At 45.9% G+C, this 20007-nt stretch overlaps 2 protein-coding genes across 15 annotated transcripts in view; one reads left to right on the top strand and one right to left on the bottom strand.

Moving 5' to 3' along the window:
* ds (dachsous cadherin-related 1) overlaps positions 1-20007 on the bottom strand; it is a 305901-nt gene that overhangs the window by 100831 nt on the left and 185063 nt on the right. The window lies entirely within an intron of this gene.
* The window catches only part of LOC105427464 (uncharacterized), a 41263-nt gene that overhangs the window by 1888 nt on the left and 19368 nt on the right, over positions 1-20007 (top strand). Inside the window, exon 1 of one of the 4 annotated variants that reach the window (XR_016140387.1) lies at positions 5063-5193. The exons of 1 other annotated variant lie outside the window; for it this stretch is intronic. The gene's annotated coding sequence lies outside the window, so the exon portion shown is untranslated. Of the gene's footprint in view, positions 1-5062; positions 5273-18703; positions 19641-20007 lie in introns of those variants that run through there. 2 more of the 4 variants (XR_016140386.1, XR_016140389.1) reach the window with 2 other exon arrangements.

Genomic DNA, 20007 nt, shown 5'->3' on the forward strand with positions numbered 1-20007 from the left:
AAAATTTTATAGACAATAATTGTTTCGTCAAAATGCGAATTTCATCCTAAGGCTAAACAAATAATGAACTGTAGTACTAATGAGCGTATATCACTCATGTTAACTTGATAATTTATATGAGCGCTGCCCTTTTATGGCATTTATACGCTATGAATAATTATTCCTTTTTTTCCCCCAAGAAGTTACAGCGCAAATTATCATGTTGCTCGGGGTAATAGGAACTCGACGTTTATGGGCGATAAATTATCGCCGTGCATGAGACAATTGAATTTACCTCAAATCTTGATAATGTATGGATCACGCATCGTCGGATGGTGGGATTACGTCACTGCTGTAACTTGGTAAATAGCCAGCTAGCGCCTTCGCGCACCGACGTGTGAGGTCTATTAACGGGCCATTCAATCGTAAAACCTTGACTACATAAAGGCCCTCGTTGTGTCGGCTTGTTTGCAGGCGTCTTTCTTCCGTCGAATCGATTTTCCGGCACCGCGCCGCACCCAAATACACGAGGAAGGATTCCGCCGTGATTGTTCCGGCCATTGGGAAAAAATGTATCGCTGATATCGTCGTTTCGTATTGAATTTTTTCCAAACAGATTCTCTCGCGTGCAAATCTAAGTATAAACTATAATTTTAATTTCGCAAATTTATATTTAGCGAATTTTTTGATTGATAAAAGTACTTTTGCAATTATTATACTACAATGATTATCCATGATATAAAAAGTGAAAAATTTTTTGCATGACGACGATCCAGTCGGCTAGAGATAACGCGCGGGAAGCAGCCTCTGGTACTTCCGGCACACGATGTGGAAACGCACGGTTAAGTAAAAGGAAGTGAGCGACGATGTTTGCACGCGGAAAGGAGCGCGAGAGAAGAGCGTCGAGCAGAAGAGCGGGTAGAAGAAGAGAAAGGTGGTCCAGGGCGGTCGAAATATTCTCGGCTCAGGGCGTGCATTAAATATGATATATGCTTATTGAATTTGTAAGTAAAACGGCCGACGGTAGGACTGCAAAGCTTCGTGGTAGTCAGGGATACGCGTACCGGGACGGCGAACGAGCCTGAAGAAGAGGACGAAGAGAAACGGGTGACGCGCATCGTCGTCTTCCTCTTACTTAGTTCTTCCGCTGTCTCCCTTTCCTCTCTTTCTCCTTGGTTTTCTCTTTCTCCGCAGCCCGCCGATTTCTCTCACTCTGTCTTTCGTCTCTCCGCCACTTCTCTCACGCTCTCTAACCGCTCTCATTCTCTCTTCTCGGCTTTTGGTAGCCGTGGTGGTAAAGCGTGCATAATTAGGAGGAATTCAACGGGGATTAACCCTCGTACGGACCCCATACAGTCATTCCGCTTCTGCCCCTCTTTGTCGAGCAACTAATTTATTTAATCATTCCACTGTCGAGCGGCAAGCGGCGCCTTTGCCCGTCTGCGGTCCCTAAGTTGTTTAATCGTCCAAAGAGTCTGTTTCTCTTCTCCCCGCGCCGCCGTCTTGCCCACCGTCGTTGTCCGCACGCCACCACTTCTCTTCATTGCAAATCTCGCACGACGTCTCCGTTTCCTCGCGCCTGTTCTCTCGAGGTCGTCGCCGTCATCGTTTAAATCCTCGAGAACTCGAGATTGGCAACTCGAGATTTGCACACGTAATTATCGTGATAATTTTCCATTATATCCATTTCGTATGACATTTAAATACATTCTCCATACATCGCCTTCTCCGTTAAGTTTATAAAGCAAATAAAGCCAATTTCAATATCTAAAGCTATTTATTTCTAAGAATAATTAACTAATTAATTTATAAATGTCAAATTTATATAAGAATAAAAAAAACATTGAGTCAAAGTTACATCTTCAAGTATATATATCAAATATATATATATATATAAAACCTTTCGCTGTCTTCAAATTAAACATTAATAATTTTCATCTTTCAACGTTCGCGCGTTATGATATGACTTTCAACATGACTTAAAGAGCCCGATCTTTTCGATTGCGAGTCTGGTCATGCAATAATTCCAAGACTTTTCCTCGAGCCCCCCGCGAATACCGCGAATCATTTCGGTACCGACGACAAGAAGAGTTAACGAGAGTGAGAGACGGAAAGCGGAGATACGGAGAAAAAGATGAAGGGCGAACGGAAAAAGGTAGACCAAGCTCGTGTGGACTTGAGGCCGATAATCGGGCGAGCGTGCCGAAGCGGGTGCCTGGCCGGGCTGTGTTTTGTCCGGTCGCGCGTACATCGAAATGGAATCCGGTCCGGTGGAACAAAACCACGCATCCTCGTTGACAAATTGAGTCTCGCGAAACGGAATACGCGCGCACATACGTCACCCACCCGCCTCCGTGTTGCTGTCTCCGTACATCACCGCCTCTTCTCCAGCGGCAGAACGCCGCCCGACGAAGGTCAAACGCGAATCGGTGGGTCAAGGTATCCGCTGTAAACAACTTCCCGTTCGTTGATTAATCAATTGAATTACGCTAAACAAGAACGGACGCGCGAATGTTATTACTCTTGCGTACAACGACGTTACAAAACATCAACTAACGGCGAGTAGAGATTCGCTAATCGAGAGGAACGTTCTTACTAAAGGATAACTGACAAATGATCAATCGATCGGACACGTGGAGGTCGGGCATCCCCATATTCACGGAAGGTACGCCTCTTCGCTCAACGGACTTTCACTTTGCCCATCTCTTTTCTTCTCACGGTTCCTCCTCCCCGTCCGAGGATTAATCAAAACGCATCTCACGATAATTTAGAATCCATCACTCCGAACGGGTCATCGATCCTACGCGGCGAGCGACGTCCTCTCGATCGCGCGGGTGGAGAACAACGAACGAGAGGGACGCGAGAGAGAAAGAGAGACAGCCCGAGTATCCCCACGAAAAGATGAAGAAGAAGAAGAAGAAGAAGAAGAAGAAGAAGAACTCGGAGGAGGGGCGAAGGGTGCAGACGAGCCGTATGCTCAAATCGAACGCGTATAATTTTAAGCGCGGTTCTTTCGGCTCGAAAGTTAACCGGCCTGGTATTCGCCTGCCTGAATTATCGTTGACCTCCAACACGGTCTTACAAGGCACTCTCCTCTTGGCTACGGAGTTCCTCCCCGGCGCTCCTAACCTCGGGTACCTCCCCCCCGACACCGGGATGGGGATCTGGCGCGCGTTCCGACAATGTTGCACCGCATAAATTGATACCCGCGGCCCCGGAGTTCCTGTGTTGCCGTCGAGCATCGACATGGGGCCGTACACCGTCGCAATGAACAAATGCACGAAGACACGAGATCAACACGCATCGCACGCTTAAGCTTCGTCTTCTTCTTCTTTCTTTCCTCCTCTTTTTCTCGTTCCTTCTCGCGGGAACCCCGTCAAATTCGAGGATTGCCCGGCTCCCTTTATATATTTTTGCGCGCTCACGTATAATACCTTGTCTTCGATCTCTTCCCCGCCGTTTCTACATTTCCTAACCACCGTCGAGCGACGCACAGAGATATTTATCATACAAAACATCCTCGCTTTTTATCGCCGCAGATTTTGCTAACTACGAGAAATGTGTGTGTGTGTGTGTGTGTGTGTGTGTGTGTGTGTATAAAATAATAAATCGAATAATAAATAGTTTTTCAAACTAATTCTGATTTCTAATCTACGACAATACTTTAAATTCAATTTACTTTACTTTAAATTCAGTTCTGAAGCTTTCGCTCAGGGCTCCTAATGTTTCGTGAGTCGGGCAATCGAGGTAACCGTCTATCACCATGCCGATCCTATCATTAAAAGCACAATGTAAAATTACTTTCGGCGAGCATGAATGCTCCGCGACTAATAGAGGCCGTCACGGAAAAAGGGAAGCGAATATGTGTACGTATGTACATCGCGATGAGATTCAGATCTCAAGGTTATAGTAGTTCGGGATCTGGGTAAGAATCGAAACCGCGCCATCGAGCGAAACTATGCGATCGTGAGAAGAGGCTGGCGCGGTTAAATACCGCATCAGCGATGCATCCCAAACGAGTGAAATCGAGCATCGGATTATATCGGCCGTACCAGATCAGAAGTGTATTGTGAACGGATCGGTATGTGCTCTCCGAACGTGGTTTCCGCGGTGCGGTCCATTTGCATAAAGCGCATCGGTGTCGCCGCTCGCGACGGGCTGCGCTATGCTGCGCTGCAGCGTGCTCGTTGTGTCCCATGCCACTAATCGATTTTACCGGGCGAAAGCGTGCCTGCACGCTACGTCTAATTGGTAATTAAGGTTACGTTTACGGCTCTCGAAAGGAGTAGGCTACCGTCGGGCCGGAACGAAAGAAAAAGAATGTGGAAGAGAGCGAAGCCGGGAGCGAGTGAGAAAAAAGCTTCGAATAAAGAGAGAGAGAGAGAGAGAGAGAGAGAGAGAGAGAGAGAGAAACGATGGACCGTCGATATCGCAAAAAGTATTCCCTATGAGTTAAGTAGCAGATAACATGTTTAATTGCATAAAATGCCGCGACATTTCACTACGGAAATATCTATTATCAACAATAAGTAAAGTAATGTAGTTGAAAAAGTAATTGAACATTGCGAATATTAATGTGGAAAATAAAGTTTCGCAAAGCTATCTGACACAGAAAGAATAACATGAAACGTTTTTCTAAACACAGCTAAGTAATAGAAAAAGCCTATATAGAAGAAAATATGAAAAAGTGTGTTGATACGTTTAAATAATAATTATTTTACAAAACACGCTCTAACATTCTAGAAAAACAAAAATATATGATTTTGAATTCCTTAGATTTAAGAAATGATAAGATGATAATTAAGATAAAAAAGATTTAGATCCAAATTAATTTAGATAATTTTTAAAATCTACATATAAAAAATTATAAAAATCGGCATTGTTATAATTTTTGTAAGATGTAAAAAGTACTGTTACTCATTCCTATAAATTACTAAACCTTCAGCATCGGCTCAAACTCGATCAAAGAAACGGTTGCGTTTATCGATCGAAATATACATGGTATAATTATCTCTTTACGCTCGTACGATGCTGCTCGCGCTCTTCGTGGCACATTGATAGTCATTGATGTCAGTTCATTGAAGAAACCTCGAGCGGCAAGCTTTGCTCGGCTCGACGCGCAAGTGCAAACAGGACCGTTTTGTTAGTTCAGCCGAGAGAGTGCTTTTCTTGCCTTCTCTACCGGTTCCATTGTCCGCGGGACGTGGCTACAGTGTTTGTGTTTACATTAATTTGCCGAGGATAATTCATCGGGGATACTCGGCCGTCCTGTCCGTTGTTGTTCTCTCTTCAGGTTCTTCGTGCGACCGCTTCTTCTCTTTTCTTTTCACACAAACGATACCTTCTAGTCCATACTTGTATATTAGCTCTATAAGAGATCTCTTTAGCACCGCGGCTTCTGCTCTTATAGAAGAGGCCGCATTACACAAGCAATCATGAAATCACGATATTCGAAACGCCGATCACTCGTCATCGATTTCATAATGCGATCATTATCCGGAAACACCGACACATTCGCCTAATCCCCGGTAAACAACGATCCTTAATCGGATTGGCTCTCTCTCTCTCTCTCTCTCTCTCTCTCTCTCTCTCTTCTTCTTCTTCTTCTTCTTCTTCTCTCGTCTCGTTTTCACTCGATTCATCCCGTCAAAACAGACACCACCTGTCGTGGCCGTGCCTTAGGGAAGTCATCTTCCGATCAACACTCGTTCCCGGCATCTTAATCTCCATTTTTACTTTCGGCCGGTTTTAAATCCGACCCGTGTTACGCAACAAAAATGAAGCTAAGTGGATAACGGAAATGATAAAATCTCTCAGCATCACACGCTTCGTCGCCTAGACATTCTCGAAACTATAAAGCAGAAATGAGATCTCTCTCTCTCTACAAGACAATCATGAAATTTTTTAAATTCACGTGACGTCGATGCAGGAGAAGTCATCGAGCGGTTTTGCAACGGCAACAAAGTGTACGAAGCATTCTTGTCGGATCTTGTCTCTCCAAGATTGGATTGTCTTCGCGTCACGCGCTCGCGATGCAATAATAACGCTCGGATAAAGGCAAGCGTTATAGAAAATCGCAATTGTCGAACGCAATTCAAGGGAGGACGCGAGGCGTAACGAGAGGAGCCCCGTAAAAAGATCGCCGCCTCGAAGATCGTCCGGAATAGCCGATGCAAACCGAGACTATCGTGGACGATCCACGTCGACCTCTACGAGGCACGAGTCATCTCGATTCCGGAGCTAGCCTCACCGGTTCTTCCTTTCCTTTCCTCCGCGCGCGTGCGCGCGTCCGTTCCATTCCTCTCCTGTCTTCTCGCATTTCGAGATGGAAGGAATGGAGCGGCGCGAGTCTCTCGCGACTATCACGAGAATCGTAGCCACGGAGGATTCCCCGAAATAATACGAAAATCTTTCTCGGCCGTTTCCTACGTGCGCGTGCGTTCCTTTTCGGTGCCTCGTCACCTCTTTCGCGTACGTGCGTTTGTGGGATACGTAGATAGAATATCGTCTGTACAATGCCTTTCCGCGTGCCGGAGGTTTCACCACCGGCGTGGTCGTCCTCTCTTCCTGGCCGCCTTCTCCTGATATATGGCGCGCGCAAGAGATGTAGTCAGATCACGGTCTTCTCCATGACGCTGCTTCTACACCGGCGAACACGTTTCTTTCCTACGATAAATCCTCGCGGAATGTGAAACCACGAGAATAGCCGCGTCTCTCCGCGACTCGTCTCTTCCGCGTTTCCTCTCGTGTGTCTTCGAGGAGATTCGATCCTTTTTTAAAAAAAATCTGAGAAATCGTCCGATCGTCCGTCTCTCACCACTTCCCGTTAGAGCGTCACACGAAATCCCAAAAGTTGCGAAATATCTCGAGAGTTTTGGGTGATTATATCGCAAGAATATAAAAGTGACAAACGAAACCGTTAATAATTGTATAGTAAAACTTCAATCACATATTCCAATATATTAAAAGAAATGTTAATCGATGATTAGAATTGAAAAAATCGAGATCCTGAATGTATGATAATATATCAAAACTGATGTTTAATAAAATAATAATTGATGAAATTCTAAGTTGTCGTACACATTATATAATTAAGGTGAAAATAGCTTAATAATTGTGTCGATTCAGAAATCATACTCGACTTTCATCATACGTGCACGACGAATAATTAAGTAAATCGTATGTATTTAACGGTTCGATTTTGAAAAGAGATCAGTGGAGCAGCAGACGGTCGTATGTTTCAGCAGATGGCTCGCTCGCGAAACCAGTGCGGTTTAAAGTTTAATAAAACCGGTTCGTGGAAATACGCATATACGTAATAGACGCATTTCTCAAGCTGCAGTGATCCAATTTAAGAGATGCGTCGCATCGAGAAAGAGAACGGCATAAAGACACAGATATTAAATATGATCCAAACCATTTTCAAGAAGACTGAATCATTTCACCTTCGCAATTTTCAAAATCACTAATCTTTGGTTGTAAAAAAAATATAATCTTATAAATTAATAGAAATAAATATTTTTTTTTTCATATTTTGGAAGAATTTAATCTTGTTACATCTGATAAAAATCAAGAATCTCTCTCTATATTTTTTTTCTTTTTCTTTCTTCAAGTTTGAATTCGCGGATCACGTTTCTTCGAAAATAAACCGTCTTTCGGTCTCTTCCTATATCTCGCTTTCTCTATCTTCCCTTCTCTCCTCGGGATGCGGAACGATAGAAATCGCACCTTTCCCCGCGTCACTGTATGCAAATCCCTGGCGGTGATAATTCACAGGGGCCGACCGATCGTGCATCTCGTGCATCTCGCATCGCCGTGATAAAAAAAAGCGGCCGTAGAAATAGGACGACGACGTTCTCGGGCAATCGCCTCGTTCTCTTTTCACGTTTCAGATTTCCGTGGGAACCGTTTTGTCTTACGCCGCGTGTATCTTCATGGCACGATTCCGTTCGCGTTTGCTAATTAGGAAGTGCGTCCGTTCCGGCGAATTCGATATGCGCACGAAGACGGCATTGTCGTACATAAATTTGTGTAATTAACGTATGGGGTCGTGCATGAGCGCCATGATCACGCGTCGTGATCGGCGAAATCGATACCACGATCCGTTTCGATGGGACAGTCCTCTCATTTTTGTCCTCCTTCCGAGCTCGGTTGCGACGTAATGAATTAACGAGTTCGTCGGATTAATTACGAGCGAAAGCGGTGCGTGAAACCAGACAGATCGCGATGGCCTTCCGCTGCAATTGCGACACAGGCACACTTTTTATTAAAATAAATATTTATTAATTTTTTGGAATTAAAAGAAAATAAAATACATCAATGTTCTCTTATTTAAATGCCATCTTGAGAAATCACAAAAATAAAATAACATAATGATATAGGATTTTAAGAAATCACATAGCTTATCGATATAATCAATATAATCAAAATATGTAAGCTTGCAATGAGGAAAAAACAATCAATAGCGCCATCACCTCGCAGTCTTGGACTGTACAAACGCAATATGATCACTGATTGTTATACCTCGAGCGCAGCGATCAGTCACATCGGCCAATTGGCAGTCCGTGAACATATCGCGAGGTGACTGCGGCTGCATGAAAAGGCACGTTCAGATATTTTGATATACCTCTCAGAACACATCCGCGGAATTATGATTAACGCCGCGAGTCCGCACGAAGGGCGAAACGCCTGCACGCGAGTCGCCTGCTCATACAAAGAAACACAGGAACGTACGCTTCAAAAATGAATATAAATATATTATATAATGTCGTAAAAATGCACGCCGTGCCGCCTCGTCCCTTGTCCGGGGCACTAATGAATCCGCGCGTATTTCATTGCGACGGGGCATTATGCAACAGAATTAATTCGACGCTTGGAGACCCGTGATACCTCACGCCGACAGCCTCTGATGGAAATTAATTGTATGGTTACTTCGATGGGATTTATTACACGCGCTTTTATGGCGCGACCCAATTTATCAGAAAATCCCTAATCGCCGCACCGATTATTCGACGTACGCCGTATAAAGCGACTAAACCTGTCTGCGATTCTCTCGTCCGCATTTAGCAGCTCGATGCTCTTTCTAAAGACACTCCGTTTCCTCCGGGCAAATCTTTAATCGAAAATTAAACCGCAAATGCAAGTATTTAAAAGACCATTTTCTCTTCTCCTTTTAGCTCGCAAAAGCATACCTTCGTGACCGAGGGTCAGGTATCGCTAAAGATATACAGAATTAAACTTTGGAAGCGCGTGCGTGGAAATTTGCAAATTTCCGATCGACGAGAAGACTCGATCCGAGTCTCGCGTTTCGAGTATGTTTCGTGTAACACAACGACATTTCCATTTGCAAATTCATCCAAGTCGAATAGACGATGCTTTATTTCATCGTAACGGCACGCAATTAAATTCGAGTAACGAATGTAGCGTTACGAGCGAGGTCAACCGCACACATAAATCCGTTTCACCGGAAACGCCCTCTTGCTCGTCCACCTAACGACCTAAGGAGCTCTCGTACGAACTCGCGCGCGGATTTGCCTCTCTCAATCTTTTCCCATCGAAACACGCAACGGGTATCACGGGAGAAAGGTACGTACTACCCGGGGAAGTCGATCGGGAGAACTCGATCCCCGTCGTTTCAGCGCGGTATCGTTCCATAACCCGGCACCATAGGCGGTATACGCATTCACGCACGCACGCATGCACGCACGCACGCACGTATGTACGCACGCATGCACGCGCGTGCAAGCGAATGCGAGAGGTGCATTGCACCTGTTCGCACATGCGAGCAATTCGGCCGGTTTTTCGCAGGTGTGTCTAGCGATAAACCCGTATGTTTTCGTGCGCGTGACACACAATCCCGATGCGACGGGGATAAATCTATCAACGCCACGGAGGAATGTCGCTATAAAAGGATCTCTCCTTTCCGAAGCCGTTGCGTGAAGGTATATTTACGGAGCAGTTTAATTTTCACAACGCGTAACAAAAGTTTATGAGCGGTAGAAGGAGATCCAATTGCGAAGACCAAAAGCTCGCCAGCGTCAACTAGGAGCTAGAGAAAAACGATATACTAATTATAATTCTCTGTTAATTATTACTAAAACTTAAGTAGATTGCTGTTCTGAAAAAAGATTTTGGAAAAGTTAAGTTTCATTATGTATTTCAATATCGGCGATGACGGTGCCTTCTGTAAGAGAAATGTGCGCGCGTCAAGATGAATATTTCAAGCAAATACTATCCGATTCGTTCCGCAGCTGTTTGATAAGATCGATAGGGCCCGGACATTTTCCTTCTTGAATTAATCATTATGCGAAACGACGTACGTACCAGCGAACGTACGTACAAGCGAGTTTCGCGCGGAACGATGTATCGTCAGATGTTTTCCGCGGCGTGTCGCTCTCCCGTTACGTTCCCGACTTTTGCAATTTTCCCATGTTTGGCGGTGGCGAAAGAAAGCGGGGATCGTAAAAACGCGTCGCTTACATTACATTACCCCGGCCAATCTGTAAACGCCTCTGCGCGCCGGCAACGAGATTTCGCAGAGGCGCGAGAACTGAAAGAGGCGACGCCGTGCGAGACTAATCTCTTATCCGGCGGTGGTAGTCGATGCAGCGCGCAGTGGTCGGATGCATTATATCGTCGCGGTGTTATTTATTGCCGGCGTAATGCCACCGCTTGGGTTAAGATATCGCTCTCAAATTGGACGACGTATCGTCGTCCGCTATACGGCGATACGACGCCCGAGAGACTTTTCCATCGTTTTACACGACCTTTTTCCTCATCGCCGCCGCCGCGCAAGTCATGAAGCGAGAGCGACAGAATGCGAGAGAGAGAGAGAGAGAGAGAGAGAGAGAGAGAGAGAGAGAGAGAGTGAATGAGTGAGAGAAAAGACGAAAGAGACAGCAGAGTGGAGAAGCCAAGATTAATTGCCTATCGGCCGTTTGTCTCGAAAGTCGGGCTCGCAAGGCCCCAGTTTCTACGAGGCCGGTTTGTCCCTCGCCGGACAGGAATATCGTGAACGCGGATCGCCGCTTTCTCGAAGGACCTGCGTGTAATTATTGGCAGTGCGGCGCGGCGCGGCGCGGCACGGCGTGGCGCGACGCTACCGAGCTCCGGGGGGAATGACGATAAAAATATCTACTTCATCTCGCGATTTTTCAGAGATACTGTCGCAGATATGGTGGCCGATCGACAGATGAGTGTCACGCACTGTAATTATCGTTGATTAGATATGTAACTTCGACGACTAGATATTTCTTTATTTTATCCCGGAGTCGACGTGATGAGCTATGAATAAGTAAACAAGTCTCGGAAAAAAAGCAAAAAGGTAATAGAAGATGTGTAATTGCGCATACCGGACACTGTTAAAGCGAAGCAGCCTCGTGTTATGATTGTTGTCGCCCAATTAAACGTACAAGGGCCTCGGGGCGCAAGGCAAGGGAGGGGGGGGGGAAATCGCGGGACTGACATTAATGCAAACGTAATTATCGCCTCGCATGAAGGGCGGATGGTGGCGAGAAAGAAAACGCGAACGGGGAAACCGCGAGGATGAGTGCGATGAAAGAGGGTCCTTCTACTCTTTCCTCGAGGTGTGAGGTGGATAAGGTTGCGGTGTGACCGATGTGCGCAGAGTATTACGCTCCTCGTGTTACTCGCGCCGCGCTCGTATCATCGCCGCCGTGACTCGCGAGCGATTCGCAAACGAGCGTACCGAGCCGCGAATCGGCTTCGCAGATATGCACACGTCAGAAAATATGGGAAATTAGGGATACGCGCCCCCAGTGCTTTTCTTTCTCCGACTGCTCACTCGCATCTCGTTCCAGATAGCCATTACTCGTGAGGCAACAGCCACGACGACCACCGCTTCGGATCCACGAAACGACTTCGCGGCACATCACGAAATTATTTGTTACAAAACATTTCAAGTTGATTGCGGGATCTATCTCGATTGGCCGAATGGCCGTCGGCTCCGTTTCGTAACTCGTTTCGTAAGAATTTTAATTTAAATGTTACACGATCATTTATCGTGCGCGTGACGTTAATGTATCCGCGACACGCGCTATTGTCAAAAATCCGTAATTAACGGATCGATCGACGTTTACGCGATCGCCGAAGACGCGCAATCTCGTGCAGCTAATAGCAGGACTCGTGTACTCGTGTACGAATTTATGCGCTTTGAATTTAATCAATGCACGCGACTTACTAGCGGCACCCGCAAATTTTGGGATATTAGATGCAAGAATTTTTCGGAGGCGAGTCATCTTTATCGATTACGTGCCGTACGTGCACGTTACGCGTTCGGAGAGCCACGGCCGGCCATGCGTGTTCCTGGCAGGTGCAGATTGCAGCTATTAGAATTAGGAGCAGGATCGTGTGCGATTCGACCCAGACTCATCGTTCGATGAGTCGCCCGTGGGTACGAAAGTGCTTAAAAAGATGCATGCTTAAAAAGATTCGTTTAACGCGCAGGGATCACGGTAGCGCAATTCTACTACCGTAGAATGTGCGTTCCAAAATTCAAAATCGTCTATAATCGCAGAGTCCTAAGTCGTTTTAAAGCGGCATAATTAGATTGAGATAACAGAATGATTTTTTAAAACGAAAAGAAGAAACATGAAATTTTTTGTGGAATATAAATACCAATTACAATATTATTATTACGATCACTTCGGTCATTTTTCGAAAGAATAACAAGATTTTACATTAAATTTAATATCATATTTCGTAACAAATCCGCAGAAACTTTCATAAACCAGTAAGTTTTAATTATTGTCAATTTTATATTGAGAATAATGAGATTTAAGAAGACAACAATATATCATTCTAATGGTATCCCTTTCCGCCCTCGAACAACGATTTCACCGAGGGTGGCGCGCAATCACCCCAAATTACTGTTTGTTTAATCGTCGAACGCTATTATTCGGGGATCCGAGACTAACGAGGGGCGACCCCGTGAGATTTTTTTCTGCCCTCCATGCCTGTCTCTTCTTCCTCCCCGACCTAGCTATATTCTTCCTTTCTTCGTTTTATCGCTGCTTCTCTTCACTTCGCCTTCCCTATTTTTTTCTCTCTTCCCCTCTTCCTTTATCTCTTCTTCCTCTCCTCTTCCCTGCCTCTTCCCTGCCTCTTCCCTGTACTTCCTTCTTAACGGAGTCACCGCACGCACATGTCGTCATACCTGGCTTTTCTCGAGCGTCTCGATCTTAATCTCCCGCGCGAGGAATTCGAGAACGTTGCGCTCGCTTGGGGTTCTTAAACGGAATGCCGGTGCCTCTCGAGTGTTCGCCGCACATCCGACACGGCCGTTGCCGCCTTGGAGACCGGTAGCGCGGCCGATTCTTTCGGCTTTTATTTCCGCCACGGTGAGGAGAACGCGCTTTCGACGTTTTTAAAGAACACTTGATTAAACGTGAAATTGATAAAATAATACCAAATGTCCTGGGACCACGAGAAATTTTACGATAATTTGCGTTACGATCATTCATCATTACGCTCCGTAAATTATGTAATTCACATTTGTATACACGTTTATATTTATAATATATATCGTTTGCTGCACTATCATTCAAATGCCAATCCCGAAAACAAATCTCCTTTATGATAGAAAAATTTGAAAAGCAATAAGAAACTATGATTTTTATTTACTAATCAAAACGAGAGGGATAAATTTTGTTTTTTAAATTTAAGTTTTATATTAAATTGAATAAATCCTTTAATCGATCAGATATAAAAATTTTCATTAAAAATAAAATTAAATAACTTGTAACGATCAAATCTGTTATAAAAATAATAAATTTGTTAATATCAATTATGATATATATTTACAGGCAACAAATCAAAAGATAAAATCACCTGAATGAAAATCAATGAATTGTAAAAAATAATCGTGTTCAAAGTGATTAACAGATCAAATTTAATTAATTTGCAGGATACATGTAATATTGAAGTGAATGTTATTCGGCAAAATATATGCACTTCTTGTAGGAAATAATTATGTTGTGCGATTTAAAAAATAATCTACACAGATGAAGGTTTCCTACACTTGTATACAAGTCCTTATCACGTATGTGCAAAGACACAGAAACAAAATGTACTGTAATCTTCGAAATATTCAGTCATCATCAAAGAAATGCATTAAGCTTGCGACTCGTTGGTAAGTCTTTCTAACAACATGCACAAAGGAACTGCGATGCACCGTTATTATCACTCTGAAGTAGGCGGTCCTGATGTTTTTGCACTGGTCCTGCTATCTTCGATCATTACCCATGTGCCGTCGTCCCAATTATATAATTTATTTCCATTCGTTCATTAAAAGGGCTACTTAAGGTATCTTTAGAGTCCTCGAAAAATTTATGGCGAAAGAAAAAAAAAAGATATTAAAATATCTCCCCATCTCCCAGACTAACTTAGCGAGGATTCATCCGCGTGACACAATATCTATCTTTGTGCACAAAAATGATTTTAATACCAGAACAGATTCGCAACTTAACAGCAAAGATCGAGGGAGCAAAAATGCACGTGTATAATCGCAGATAAAGATGATCTTCTCGTACTTCCTCGGAAGGTCCGCGGTAAATTATTTCCCTCCTCTCCCACCCCTTCCCTCCCCTGCGTGTTCACCACCTCAATGGCGGTAACCGTTTGCGCTCGTTACGAGCAAACGCGCGCGTAACGCCGCGAAAATCGGGCACAGAAGGGAACGTGGGACACGCTCGGTCACGCAAAACGATCCGCGAAGGGAGGGCAATCGCGGGGGGGGGGGGGGCGAGAGGGGGGCACGAGCGAGTCCTCCGCGCGATCGCGGAACGCGATCGCGCGGATGGCGAGAGCGTGTGCACACGAAGGCCGTGAGTAATAGTAATAGCTTTTAAATTGTCCCTCGCTTTAATGGCAAATAATATCCGTGCTGTTTCGCCGTCCCTTTTTTCTCTCTCCCGAGAGAGTCTCTCTCTTTCTCTCTCTCGGACCTGCTCGCCACCATCTTTTTGCCCGAGCTCTCCTCTCCGCGCTCCTCTTCACTCCTCTCTCGCGTCGGCTTCGGCATCTTTTCGCGAACGGGCTGTAGGCCTCACGCGGGTCCAGATCCCCGAGCTGGTTCACGGACACCGTTCTGGATACCGTCGCGACACATCCAGGAACGCGACACATCCGGCGCTCCTCGCCTCCTCCTACTCGCTCGAGGTACGCGCACGAGGTCGTGTGTGCGGCACGAAAGTCGCCGTTTTTGCGCGCGGGGCACGTAACGGCGGTGGTACGACTTTTGTCCGACAGTGCCGGCAAAAAGGGCATAATACGCGGCCTTCCGAACGCGCTCCTTGTACGTTATAAATAACCGCGACTGCAAAAAACGCGTGCGCGATACGAAATTGCGGCCTGCTAGAGATTGTGGCTTGAACCGCGGCCCGATTTACTAATAGCCGGGCCTGACTGACGCCCAGCCGTAATTTACGACAGCTCCGTTGTCGATGACAAAGACACGCCACATTGAGCTTCGCGCATCGATCCGTTCTTTATAATGAAGGGTTATCACGGGTACAAGGTATTATCTGCTCGCGATGTCGTAAATAAATTATAATTTATGTCCACCTCAACAGTTTTTTTTTTCTTTTTTTCTTTCGTTCGGTCTTTTTTCCTGGATTAATCTGTTTTTATATCTCAATATTCTATCTCAACGCTTGCGCGTATATTTCCTGTTCTGTCGTGACAAACGTAGGTATCTTCTTACATCCTTAATTATTCTTAAATGCCCAACCGTCTCTGCTATGTAAGCACATAAAAATTTTTCCTCGGCCTTAAGGAGATGTGAGGCAGAAGGGGGGAAATGATAGAGGAGGGGAGCGAGTCTAATAAATCGCGGTTAAATAATACTCTTCCGCGGAGACTGTCGCGAGAGAGACCGAATCCTCTCATGCGAGCCGAACATTAGGCAACGTCCTCGCCGCCGCGCCGCGACATTACGGCCGCGCGTTTCTTGCGTAGATCTTGCGCGAATGTGCCCGCGTGTCGACGTGTAATGCGCGCGAACAGTTTCTTGCGTGCATCACGATGCGCTCGTGGCCGGTCGCCTCCGCGCGACGCTAAGACCGTAGCGAATCGTCGATCGAGTGGCGCTGGAAAACGCGGCTCCTTTGAACCTCACGCGCGTACGCTCGCCTCGTACGCGAGTTCGTACGCTTCGAGAAATTCACGATGTAATAAAACGCCGGATTACGCGGAGATTACCTTAGAGAAATATCTATTCGATTCCCCTCGTCGAGTTCGGTATTCCCGTTGCCGATTGCGAATCTACGCGTCCTATCACGTTGCCCCATATTTTTCTTTCCACTCGCGTTAGACTCTTCGTCAAGGAGGATCGTGAAGGTATGTTCGACAGAAGGAGAAGAGGATAACGTGCGAGTGGGACGTAGGCGTGGGCGCAGCTCCCCTTCGGTGTTCATTGTCTATAACTTGGAATACTACGTATAAGTATTCAGCAATTGCCGCAGCGAGACCGACCAGGATGGTATAGAGGAAAGGGGGGACGTATGGAAATCCCTATCTGCACTTGCACTGGCCCAGGTGCGTTTCTCGACAGGTCGATACCACCGGTTTGATATCTCGCACTCGTCGCACGTACGAATCATGCACGGGCTGGATTAATTGAAACGGATCGATTCCACTCTCTATCTATCCGCTTATCCGTCTATATTCATATCCGCGAAAAAAGTCAGATGTGGTTATTTAAGTTAAAGTTAATATTTAAAAAACGAATGAGTAATTTTAATAGCTAATTATATTCAATGGAAACGGAAATAATAAAGCGAGGATAACGTCGACTTCTCAGTCGTGGAAGTACGAGAAATTCTTATTTTTGAGCGGCAAAGCGCTCGAATGATGTCACGCGATACAGAGGCGGAAGCGGAAGGACGAAACGGCGTGCCAAGCACGTTGTAATGAAAGAGCGTGAGGACCCGACGACGACGAGGCTTCCGCTCTCGATTCGGCGGGTGTTAATAAAAACTTGAACAGGTGCGGAAATCACCTCCGCGTGTTCCCGCGCGTCGCGGGTGAGGGAGGGAAAAGGAGGGAAAAAGATGCGGGTTTCGGAAAGAACGGCGGAGAGGAGACGAAGATGGGAGAAGAAAGGGAAGAGGGAAGGATGCGTGAACTCCCGCAGCGTGCAAAGCTAAAAAATGGCCCGGGCCCCGGGTGAACCGGTGGGGTCTCGGCTGAATGGCCGGGCTTAAGACTCGAGCCACGAGAGACTCGACGCGCGTGCGTACGTTGCGTCACGTACATTGGCACGTTAAAGCTCAACCACGCATGCACGCATTTCTCGCGCGTGATACGTACACGAGGAGGGCACCGTCGCGCGCGTATACGTACACACTCGCGGGGGTACGCACAAAGGGTATGCAATGCGCTCTTAGTGACCGGTTCGCGGCCCTCTTAATGACTCGTAATCACGGAACGGTGATGTCCCTGAGTTATGACGCGCGCCTTGCCCAGGGGGAGAAGAGGCGCGGGGGCGAAAGAGGCTCCGACGCGAATGCGAGAGAAGCGAAAGACACACTCCGAGGAAGAAGGAAGAGACGGAGAGGCCTCTGTCTTATGTAACACCCACGGGGGTTACCGCTGCAATCCTCATCCTCCGCTTCCCTACGCGGGGACTTACGAGCCTGCTCGAAATCCAGATTCCCCGCGAGACGGGTCGTTATGCTCCCCATCGCGTTATGCTCCCTGTGCCGTGCATACATGAGCTCTGTGTCTCTCTTCCTCATCGTACCTCGTTATTCCGTATCTCTCTCCTTCCGTATCTCTCTCGTTTTTGTACAGATTCTCGTTTTCTTCGCGCTTAATATTCTCTTACGTTGCCCTTCAACTTTCTCTCTGTCTTTCTCTCTCCCTTTCTACATTTTGTTTTCATGTTCTTCTGGAATGCGGCGATTTAAAGAATTATGCGGATGATTTTAACCAACTCGTATTATGTACGGTTTTATTATCGTTTAGGGGCGCGCGTTTTTCAAGTGAGTCATACGTGCGTTTTCGACTTTCCTCGCGACTTCGTGCACGACTTGGCTTCGCGCGCAGGCACGATACGGTGAATTAATTATGGGATAAATCATCTAAATGAACTCGTTCTTAATCATGTTTATCCATCGCATCGCACTTGCCTTTCATCCTCCTCATCATCCCGATGCGGTACCCGTCGTTCGGTTATTTCGCGTAGAACCGAAGACGCCTTGTCAGACGCTACAACCGCGGACGTACGCGACAGTATCGCGGACTCACATCGGGGTAACCAATCCAACATATTATTCTCCCCTTAGCTAATTATTGTGACAGTAATAACGCTTAATCCAAAGCTCTCATTTGTTACGGGACATTTACGTTCCGCGACGCGACACGCGCGCGACGTCTCGCGTGGCCGCCGCGAGTCAATGGGTCGACGTACAGAACGATCCTCTCGATATCAATAGATCGCGCGGAATTCCGCGATCGAGACGGCTACATGACGTAAATCCCGTAAAGGTGATGCCCCGCGCTGCACCTTTCGCCTCGATGATTTTTTTACAAGAGCTGATCCCCGTTCTTCTCGTTTTCTCCTTTTACCATTCCTCGCCGGATATCGCACTGGTTGTGCCCGGTTTTACTCGTCTTCTCTCTCTCTCTCTCTCTCTCTCTCTCTTCCTCTCCCATCTCCTTTTCGACCATTCACCACCACCTCCGGCAGTTCGCCGATTACCGCCCCACCCACGCACGCCACACGAAGGAGTCCACTAATGACTACACCGTTTATGAATACGGATTATTCAGGCGAGATCGGTACGGGATAAAGGATTATCGCGAGCGAACGCTCTTTCGAAGCGGGCACGGACGATGAAAAGAGAGAAAGAAAGAGAGGGCACAAAAACGTCAGGGTCACTTTCCATCTCTACGTAGTAAAGAATCTCAATCTCTTCTTTCTTCTCCATCTCTCTAACGCTCTAACTTTCTTTTTTCTATTATATGCTCCTTGCTTTCATTTCTCTTGCTTCCAAGACTGATGACTAACGCAAAGAACATCAATTTCCGCTCTAAATACTTTATATCATATTAGGTACTTTTCTTAAATAAATTCCAATTCCTGATACACACATCTTCCTATAAATATCTAATTCGTATTATTTTTATATGTTTTTTTATCTCGAAATTATTCCGAATCAAGCACTCTCGTGCATGTGCTTCGAGAAAACTCTTGGTACAATAAATACTCCCGCGACGTCTGAGCATTATAGCTTTTACGTCTGATAGATGCCGGAAATTGTGTGTTTCATATTGAGAGATCTTCTCTTAGTGTTGTCAACGTATGTAAAGTTTCCGACTCGCATTACCAAGGAAATGCATTAAATATGACTTTCAAATGGAGTTATTACGAGCGTCAATATTTTTACGATGCGGTCCGGGATGACCGCGAGTCTTCACCTAGAATAAGCGAAACGGAAATCGTGCAAACGGAACTGTCGTAGTCTCGATCGCTTTGCAGTGTCGAGCGAATCGACGGCCGGTTCATCGACTTTCATGAGTCCGTGCCGGTATCGTGACTTTCATGTAGCGGACATTCTTCTCACTGCCGAGCCACCACGCGGCTCAAAGATGAACGAAGGAATTGCGAAAGTGGATCGTGAACTGCTTATTACATTCTGGTACAAATGGAAACTTAACTTCGCTTTTTCTTCGACGCCGAAAAAAGAGATTAATCGCACGCGTGACGGGCGTATATAGTTAAATAGTAATTAGACCGTAAATCGAATCAGGGGACATACGTATTATCGCACCGTTGCGAATAAAAATAATAAATGCGGAGGTTTAATTATGAGAATAAAATCGGCGATCGATCATATGTGTTTCCATCATCAATGTATCAAGATATCTAGAAAATTGTACAAGCGACGAATTAAACGTAACCGTCGAGAATCGATATCCGATAGTTCGCGACTATGTAATTATCTCAGCATTGACGACGTGTCATGTGTCTTAACAAACGATGAAAAATAACCTTAAATCACGCCT

Source organism: Pogonomyrmex barbatus, unplaced genomic scaffold (genome assembly GCF_055798465.1).
Source record: "Pogonomyrmex barbatus isolate J1 unplaced genomic scaffold, ASM5579846v1 scaffold5, whole genome shotgun sequence".
NCBI lineage: Eukaryota > Metazoa > Arthropoda > Insecta > Hymenoptera > Formicidae > Pogonomyrmex > Pogonomyrmex barbatus.